The sequence below is a fragment of the Nycticebus coucang genome, unplaced genomic scaffold (assembly GCF_027406575.1).
Source record: "Nycticebus coucang isolate mNycCou1 unplaced genomic scaffold, mNycCou1.pri scaffold_66, whole genome shotgun sequence".
NCBI lineage: Eukaryota > Metazoa > Chordata > Mammalia > Primates > Lorisidae > Nycticebus > Nycticebus coucang.
In genome coordinates this window covers 236457-246797 of record NW_026515593.1, presented here as the reverse complement: position 1 = coordinate 246797, position 10341 = coordinate 236457, and the positions used below count along the sequence as shown (strand labels likewise).

At 40.2% G+C, this 10341-nt stretch overlaps 1 long non-coding RNA gene across 1 annotated transcript in view; it reads right to left on the bottom strand.

Moving 5' to 3' along the window:
• Positions 1-2198: 2198 nt before the first annotated feature.
• Positions 2199-10341, bottom strand: part of LOC128579577 (uncharacterized) — a 225545-nt gene continuing 217402 nt past the window's right edge. The window contains exons 2-3 of the long non-coding RNA XR_008378206.1: positions 6115-6144; positions 2199-2226 (exon numbers count right to left, since the gene is read on the bottom strand). This is a non-coding gene — a long non-coding RNA (uncharacterized LOC128579577). The remainder of the gene's footprint in view (positions 2227-6114; positions 6145-10341) is intronic.

The following is a 10341-nucleotide window of genomic DNA, read 5'->3' as shown; positions in this document are numbered from 1 at the left end:
TTGCTATGTTTAATTATGGATCAGTAAGTCATTATGTTTATTCTTAGTCTCTCAGGACAATCAGGCATTCAACTGAACAGACAGGTTTCATTCACAGGCATTCCTCAGGCTTTTATGCCGCACCTCGTGAGTCATTACGTTCAACAAAAAGTATGCTAGGCAACTTCTGCGCTGCTGTCGCATACTAGGGGTGCTGGGGGCTTCGCTCCGGGGAGCACAGACCACCTACCCATGCGTCTTACAACGCGGACAGCGCCACCTCGCTGCGGCTTGATGCCGAGGGTGTGGCAGTTCCCCCTTTTTTGTTTGTGAAGCGTAATTCAAAGAGGTCTTGGCGAACAGCCTTTATGGAGGAAAACACACAACGCAAGAGACATGGTAACAGTAAAACGACACAGAATATTAGACATCCAATAATAGCTATAAACACAATGTACTGAATCCAGGTTAAAGGATTTAAAGCTTTAAAATTATCAGTCAGTGATTGAGCTAATGCATCCAGAGATGTGGTGGGTAGATGAGCTTCACTTATAGCTGTGATGTCTTTCTGGAGGGTGTGTAAATCATGAGTTATGTCATTGTCCTTTCACACACCCTGTAAATGTGCCTTTGTTTTTTCCCATGATGTAGAAAGATTGTAAGGTAAAGGTGTAACACAGATGGCTTGAAAAGCTGAGTGACACTTAGTCTGTAGTTTATGTTGTATGAACTTTATATCTTGTCCTAAAGCTAATACTACTTCTTCTAAGATATTTAATTTTGCTTCAAGTTTATTATCTATACTGGCCTGTGTCATCAAGGCTAAGGTAATATTGCTACTTAAAGAATTAACAAAATGTGCAGTATGTAATTCCTGCACTAAGGCAGTTGTAGCTACTGCAAACGTAGTAACTATGGAAATTAAAGCTAAGATTCCTAAAATTAATGCTGCTATAAATCTTTTAGGTCTAATTAATTCATTAACAGTATGTAAAACTTGTAAGGCAGAGTTATCATACCATGGATCATTTTGTAAATCTACAGGTAACATTACATAAGAAGGTCTTTTAACAATTAATACAGAATTAAACAGTCTTTCATTAAACAAATCAGTAGAAGTGAGACATGCAGTACAAGTTATGTGATAAGAATTTTTTTAACTGGGTAATGTTTAAGTATTTATTAGGAGCTAAAAGTAAGGCATATGGATATCCAACACAAACTCTTACTGATATTGCTGCGGGTTTGGTCATGCTAGGCTTTTTCTCTAATATCAGGTTAGATGCAGCAACAAGTCTAAACAAGTCATAATGTATTTGAGTCTTATTTTGACCTTGTGCTACCCATATGGGTTCAACTAAACCAGGTGTAAACCACCGTCGTATAGGTTGAGGAGCACCAGACCATCTATACCGATGGAATTTTCCAAAATTCCATACATGATCAGTACAAGAAGTAGGTGAATAATCCCAAATGATTGTTTCTGAATTTACAGGAAAATGTTTATTGACTGCATCTGGGAATCCACAAGAAAGCCAAGTAGGTGTTTTAGTTAAAGATGATTCCCAGAATTGATTTTTATCTCTATATTTTTCTTTACAATTAGGAATAGGCAGCCAGTTCACTGCTAAGCAAGTTTCATTATAATTAGATGTCCCAATAGTTTGTAACTCATATTCCCAAACATAACGCTGTTCTGCATTATTAGGATCTGGAGCATCAGTTAAGAACACTCTATAACTTGTAGGTAAACAAAAAGGAGGTGCTTTGCCTCTCAGGGTAAAGCAAATAGGTATTGAATCGGCTTTACCAGTGAAGTTAATTAACGCCGCAGCATGGCTTCTAGACTCTGAGTCTTGCAAGCCTCCCAGCCGGAGGGAGTCATTAGTGAGAATTTTAACAGGATCTTGATCTAACCAACCCACTGGGTGGAGTAGCGGTGGGTTAGGAATGTATGACCAATATGCTGCACCCTCCGCTATAGGAGTAGATATAAGAGATAGAAAAGCTATAAAATACATGGTAGGAGTTAAAGGATTATTCTGTGCTAAAATAAGTTGTTTAGCTTGTTTTACTAGAGTCCTGACTTGAGTCCACGTGATCTTGGGAGGTCTCGGCAGCACCTTCACTTTGTTCATCTGCTCTGTCAGGTTCCTCATTCGCCGTAGGCGTCGTCTCCTGTGTCTGATCCTCTGGGGGAGCCGGTTTGATGAGTCGGTCCGGAATCCAGATGGGGGATTCGGCATCCTGGGGAAACACACAAGCATAGCCTCGTCCCGAGGTTATCAATATATCGGGACCCTTCCATTGGCCTGATAACAAATCCTTCCACAGTACTTTCGGGAATGCAGCAGCTGATTTCGGCTGCCAATGAGTTAAAGCTGGTGTTTGATTATTAGAGTTAACATTTAGATGATTTAAAACAAACAAAGCATGAGCTAAAATATGATGAGGAGAGAAATACTTGTGAGCCTTTTGCAGGCGCTCAATTTGTAGTTTTAATACTTGATTAGTTCTTTCTACAATACCTTGACCTTGGGGATTGTAAGGGATCCCTGTAGAATGAGCAATTTTCCATTGTACACAAAACTTTTCAAATGCTCGCGAGGTATAAGCTGGAGCATTATCTGTTTTTAGTTGAAGAGGAACACCTAGCTGTTTAAAACAGCTAAACAGGTGTTGTACAACATCTTTATAGGCTTCACCAGTTCTTGCAGTGGCACAGATGTAATGTGAGAAAGTATCCACAGTGACATGTACATATGTTAATTTTCCAAAACTTAGTACATGTGTAACATCCATTTGCCACAATACATTGGGGCGAAGACCCCGAGGATTGACACCAAATTTTAAGGGATGATGAGTAAGAGGACATGCCTTGCATTTTAAGATTATTTGTCTTGCTTGTTCCCTAGTAATATGAAACATTTTTCTTAATGCATTAGCATTTTGATGATGCAAAGCATGACTTTCTTCAGCCTCCGTAACTGATGCCACTATGGTACGTGTTAGAAGATCTGCAGTGGCATTTCCTTGGGCCAAAGGGCCAGGTAATTTTGTGTGTCCTCGTATGTGGCCAATATAAAATTGATTATTTCTTTGTTGAATTAAAGTTTGTAATTTCTTTAATAAAGGTAAAATAGTAGAAGTGCCTGTTAAAAGGGCAGTCTCAAGGGCTGGAAAAAGGGAAGCAACATACTTAGAGTCTGTGTATAGATTGAACTTCTGCTTAAAGTTATCAAAGGCAGTAATCAAAGCCCACAATTCTGTTTGCTGAGCAGAAGCCTGTGTTACTTCCTTAACGAGAGGAGACAGACCTGGGCTGAAAACCACAGCCTTTCCTGTAGAAGAGCCATCTGTGAATAAGGTTATTGCATTGGACAGTGGCTGTTTAGAACACATAAGCGGAAACACAAGTGAAACTGTTTTTGTAAATTCAATTAGAGGATGTTTTGGATAATGATATAAAATTTGACCTGTATAACCTTGTAAGGCTAAAACCCAATCTTCATTATTTTGAAATAACTGATCAATTTGATTTTTATTGTAAGCAGTTACAATTACATGAGGGTCTTTACCAAACAACTCTCGAGATCTTTTTCTTCCCTTGTCTATCAGTAATGAAACTAAGTACGGATAATCTGCAATAATTTTAGCTTGCACATGTGGTAAATGAATCCACTCTAAAATTCCTTCCTGCCACAGGCAGGCTGTAGGAGTATATTCAGTAGAAAAAATAAGTAAAGACCACGGGTTTTGATAATTAATTTGTTTAACCCTGGCTTGGGTTAAAGCCTGCTCAACGAGTTCTAAAGCTTGTAAGGCCTCTGTAGTTAAATGCCTTGGGGAACGCGGATTTGAGTCCCCCTGCAAGATAGCAAATAAAGGGCTTAGAGTTCCTGTAGTAATTTTTAAGAAAGGTCGAATCCAATTTATTTCCCCTAATAACTTTTGATAATCATTAAGTGTCTGTAACTTATCTCTCCGTATCTGTACTTTCTGTGGTGTAATATAGTCTGAATGAATCCATTGCCCCAGGTAACTAAGTGGCTTATCTCTTTGAACTTTTTCTGGGGCAATAACCAAGCCAAACTTAGTTAGTTGCTCTATAGCTCTTTCCAAGATAAATTGTACTTGTAATAGCTGTGGGTGAGCCAATAAAATATCATCCATATAATGAATAATGTAAGCATCAGGAAATTGCTCACGTAGTGCTGCCAATGCAGCTGCCACAAATTTCTGGCACAATGTAGGACTATTCTTCATGCCCTGAGGTAAAGTTTTCCATTGATATCTTTTAAATGGTTCCCGTAGGTTTAGAGAAGGAACACTGAATGCAAAGCGAGGGCAGTCATCAGGATGTAAGTTAATAGTAAAAAAGCAGTCTTGTAAATCAATAATTATAAGTGACCATTTTTCAGGTACTGCTACAGGAGATGGGAGCCCAGGTTGAAGGGCACCCATGTCTTCCATAATGGCATTCACTGCTCTTAAATCTTGTAAAAGTCTCCATTTGCCAGATTTTTTCTTAATGACAAACACAGGAGTATTCCACGGACTACTGGACTCCTCCAAATGTCCTTTATCTAATTGTTCTTGTACTAAAATTTGTAATGCCTGTAATTTTTCTGTTGTTAGGGGCCACTGACTAACCCACACAGGAGTGTCTGTTAACCATTTTATTTTACAGGCATAGTTTTCTGCAGTGGCCCCTATGAAAAACATTGATCATTTAATTGATCAGTAGTAACTAACTTCATGTCCATAACATGCAAAAGATCTCTGCCCCACAAGGTATAGGGTAGAGAGGGCAACACATATGGTTGTATATAACCTTTCTTGTCTTTGTACTCCCAGGCTACATAAGATGTGCTGCGCATAACACCAGAAACCGAACACAAACCAATCAATGAAGAACCGGTTCTATGAACCGGCCAAGACTTTGGCCAGTCAGAGGCTGCAATACAAGTTACATCAGCTCCTGTGTCCATCAATCCTTTAATAGGCCTGCCTTCAATTTTTATTTTTAAAAATGGTCGATCATACAAGTCATGAATAAGAGCCACACAATCTTGATCAGTGGATCCAAACTGTCCTTGCCCTCTTGCCTCTTGCAAATGATAGTTAGGAAGTGGCACATATGGTAATAACAGTAATTGAGCAATTCTCTGTCCTTTGTGTATTTGAGTGGTTTCTACTAAGGCTTTCACCATAACTTTAATGGTGTTTTCAGTATCTGAGTCAATTACTCCCGGAACAACTTCAAAATGTTTAGTATAATTAGAACTGCATCCTAATATGACGCCAACTGTGCCTGGTAATAATTTACCTTTAACACCAGTAGGAATTAAAGTTACACCATCCCATTTAGACAGAATAACATCTTTTGAGCTGGCAAGATCTAAACCAGCACTGCCAGGAGTTCCTCGTGGGAGGTCATGAATAGTAAATTCAGGGGCTTGAGGATTTAAAGTAGATAAAGGCTGTGTTTCATTAACTACAGCCTGCTCTCCCTTGGGGTCTGGGCTGGGAGAATGCCCCTTTGCTAGTTTTTTGATCTCCGTACGTCCTGATCCTCAGGATCAGTGTCTCCCTTGTCATTCAAGGGGGTTCCATCCTTATGAAACCTTGATTTACATTTATTTTTCCAATGTCGCCCCTTCTTACAACGAGGGCATAAGCCGGGTGGGTCCCCCCTCGGCTTATTGGCATGGGACTGTTTACAGTCCTTCTGCATGTGTTCTGGCTTGCCACAATTGTAGCAAGTGTTAGTAGGAGCTGTTGGCCCCTTACCTTCTTTATTGAAGGTATTTTTAACATAGGCGCTGAATTTCTGTCCTTGCATTGCTGCAGCATAAGCCATACCCTGGGCTATAGCTGGTGAGGCATCCATGCATGCTTCTAACTGTTTGAGCAACAGTGATGTGCCCTCAGACGGGGGGAGCATTCTGTTAATGGCTTCTTCCAGCCTTGAAATAAAGTCTTGGTACGGCTCCTCCGTACCTTGCTTAATAAGAAAATGTATAAGCTCCTCCAACCGTTTGAGGGACACATTGAACCCATTTTTAACTAACAAACGCTGTAACATGACACTGAACATACGTTCCTCCTTGATCAATGCGTGCCCCATGGTACCTGCGGATTGCTCACACGTAACCGGTCAGCCTTTACCAGCGGGACTGCAGCTCCCTGGTGAGAGTCGCCTTCAACCTGAAAAGAAGGAAAGAAAGAAAAAGAAAGATCACCTGTCCTTCAGGTCCCTGTTCGAGGGCGCCAGCTGCCGCAGACCGCCAGTCGATGGGCCTCAGTCTGAGGGTGCTCAGGGTGAACGGTACAGGTTGGTTGAGAGGTCGACGCAGGATAAATGACAGACTGCTACACAGCAAAGTGATGAAGGAAGCAGCTGTACTTTACTGAATTTTTGAGTTGGTACTTACACATTTTTGACAAAGCATTACAAATTACAAAAGGTATTTTTACAACTTGCTGAGCCTTACAAGTTATTATCTAACCTTGTAGATGTGAGTATTCAACCATCCCACTTATACAATGTCCTGCCCGCAGGGGGGAACAAAGGCCGGTGGTTATCAGTTGTGTCTTTTACTTTCCCTTATCTAAGTAAATGCTTCAAAGGCTAAAGTTTTAAAATGTGAAAATTCTTTCTTTATAACTACTAGTATTAGTAATAATTCACAAATTATTTACTTCTAATGTGCTGAAAAGATTTCATATATGTGTAAATTATGTAAGTGATTATAGTATTAGGAAATATATGAAATGTAAAGGTGTGTGGAAAGTTTTAAGTCGTGGGTGGCTGTGGGTGGTGTAAGCACATATCTGGATGGAACATCTTGTTTGCTGCTCCTGCATTGTCTCAATGCACTGTCTCAATTCACTGACATTTATGATAGGAACGTGCTCTTACATCGTTCCCCCTGGAGACATTGAGTCTTCACAGGCATTCTTTGCTATGTTTAATTATGGATCAGTAAGTCATTATGTTTATTCTTAGTCTCTCAGGACAATCAGGCATTCAACTGAACAGACAGGTTTCATTCACAGGCATTCCTCAGGCTTTTATGCCGCACCTCGTGAGTCATTACGTTCAACAAAAAGTATGCTAGGCAACTTCTGCGCTGCTGTCGCATACTAGGGGTGCTGGGGGCTTCGCTCCGGGGAGCACAGACCACCTACCCATGCGTCTTACAACGCGGACAGCGCCACCTCGCTGCGGCTTGATGCCGAGGGTGCGGCATGTTGACATTTAAAATACCTAGATGTGTGTTCTGATGGTGAATGTGAGCTCTGCTCCAACCTTAACCTTGTTTGTTATGTCTGGCTCAGCATCCAGGACCAAATCCAAGCTTGTCCTTTCTTTTGCTTGTTACATGTTGACAGAGGAAACAGACTCCCCAGTCTTACCTTCAGGAACATGTAATCTTTTAGCTTAGGCCACATTTGTGATGAATGTTGAGATATCCCATGATCACTGCTCCAGTTTTTTTCCACACTTCCTTTTCTTGCATAAACACTTCCTGCATTCTCATCCTGCAAAAAAACATTACATGTTCAGTGTTTGTGATGGAAGACTACAAGGAAATTAACTGGTGCTAGGCTTTTAGGAAAAGTGGGTTCGCATTCCCATTCTGAACACGGGTACTACCTGAAAAAAGGCAACCTGAGGACTTGTGAGTAAATGAATTACAATTACAGCCACAGTAGCAAACCCTAAAGTAGCCCTTGATAGGTGCCGGGCACTGATGTAAATGTTTTACACGTACTCATGTAATTCCACAAAAACTCATGAGGAACGTACTCTTGTCCCACGTTTAGGGGTGCAGAAACCACGTCACAGGGAGGTTAAGAGTTTTGCTCAGGATGTTAAGGCTGCTGTGCGCTAGTTCTGTCTGTCTTGCTCCGGAATCCATGCATTTAACCGTGCATTTATTTTTAGAAATGACGATTATTTTGGGAATGGAAAAATAATAACTAATAAAGGTCATTTTAAGAGAGAGAAATTAAGGATAAATACAAGCTAATTTTGTTATTTAGAATAAAGACTGCAAAATCACAACAGAAAGCTGATGTCAACAAGGCTAGAATTTCACAGGGCCGAGTCCATAATTCTTCATCTCGACCCTGTCTTCCACAAGAAGCCCAAAGATACCTGGCACACTACTGACCTGGAAAAGTTAACGTGCCTTCACAATATGATGACAATTAAAAATACAAAAAATGATAAATTTTATTCAGATGTATTTTTGACATATCAGTAATATAATTTTTATGAAGATTTCGAAGAAAATGGTAAATTTGTTTTTTTACTGATAGAACCAAGTAGAAGGAGGAGGAGAATTCAAAATTTAGGTGGAGAGGGACATTTTAAAAGATACATATAATTGTGGAAATTCATCTGTGTAATATATCCCTTTCATTGGGAAATTACTGTGTTACCAGCCTGCAGGTACAACCTGCAGAATTGAGTGATGTGGTTCACAATGAAAGTCCTTAGTGATAACCCAGAGCTTTCTGCAGTCTGACCTCACTGCTCAAAGTCCTGATCTTAAGTGATCTCAAAACCAATGGGATAACTTGTGTACTTGCCTTTGTGGAGTTGTTTTTATTACATAGAACGTATCTTTATTACAAAAGTCACATCCTATGGAGAATGAGAGAAAAAGAGCAACCGGTAAGCATCCTCTCTCCTTTTGCCTCCCAATAATTCCCCTCCTGCATGGAGGATGGGATTTAGGTCTGTATGTGATGGCAGGATTCAGGCAGCCAGGTGAGGAGTGAAGCAGTGGGTGGGGGGCTGTCAGCATCTGGTGGGGAGTGTGCCCTTGTCTCATGCTCTGTCAGGGTACAAATGATTCCTGATTCGTCACTCTCATAGTTTATTCCAAAGTTCACCATCAATTCTTTTTTTTTTTTTTTAATTTTTTTATAAAATCATAACTGTATACAATGATATGATTATGGGGCATCATACACTCACTTCATAAACCATTTGACACATTTTTATCACAGTGGTTAACATAGCCTTTCCGGCGTTATCTCAGTTACTGTGCCAAAACATTTATATTCTACATTTACCAAGTTTCGCAAATACCCCTGTAATATGCACCACAGGTGTGATCCCACCGATTCCCCTCCCTCTACCCACCCCCCCTTTCCCACTTCCCCCTGTTGTTAAGTTGTAGCTGGGTTATAGCTTTCATGTGAGAGTCCCAAATTAGTTTCATAGTAGGGCTGTGTACATTGGGTATTTTTTCTTCCATTCTTGGGATACTTTACTAAGAAGAATATGTTCCAGCTCCATCCATGTAAACATGAAAGAGGTAAAGTCTCCATCTTTCTTTAAGGCTGCATAGTATTCCATGGTATACATATACCACAATTTATTAATCCATTCGTGGATCGATGGGCACTTCGGCTTTTTCCATGACTTAGCTATTATGAATTGGGCTGCAATAAACTTTCTGGTACAAATATCTTTGTTATAATGTGATTTTTGGTCTTCTGGGTATATGCCCAGCAGAGGAATTACAGGATTGAATGGCAGATCTATTTTTAGATCTCTGAGTGTTCTCCATATATCTTTCCAAAAGGAATGTATTAATTTGCATTCCCACCAGCAGTGCAGAAGTGTTCCCTTTTCTCCGCATCCACGCCAACATCTCTGGTCTTGAGATTTTGTGATACAGGCTAGTCTCATTGGAGTTAGATGATATCTCAAAGTAGTTTTGATTTGCATTTCTCTGATGATTAAAGATGATGAGCATTTTTTCATATGTCTGAAGGCCTTGCGCCTGTCTTCTTCAGAGAAGTTTCTCTTCAAATCCCTTGCCCAGCCTGCGATGGGATCCCTTGTTTTTTTCTTGCTGATGCGTTTGAGTTCTCTGTGGATTCTGGTTATTAAACCTTTGTCAGAGTTATACCCTGCAAATATCTTCTCCCATTCTGAGGGCTGTCTGCTTGCTCTGCTTACTGTGTTCTTAGCTGTGCAGAAGCTTTTTAGTTTGATCAAGTCCCAGTAGTGTATTTTTGAAGCTGCTTCAAATGCCCGGGGGGTTCTCCTCATGAAATTCTCACCCAGACCAATTTCTTCAAGGGTTTTCCCTGCATTCTCCTCTAGTATTTTTATAGTTTCATGTCTTAAGTTTAAATCTTTAATCCAATGAGAGTCTATCTTAGTTAATGGTGAAAGGTGTGGGTCCAATTTCAGTCTTCTGCAGGTTGCCAGCCAGTTCACCCAGCACCATTTGTTAAATAGGGAATCTTTTCCCCACTGAATGTTTTTAATTGGCTTGTCAAAAATCAAATAGCGGTAAGTAGCTGGATTCATCTCTTGGTTCTCTATTC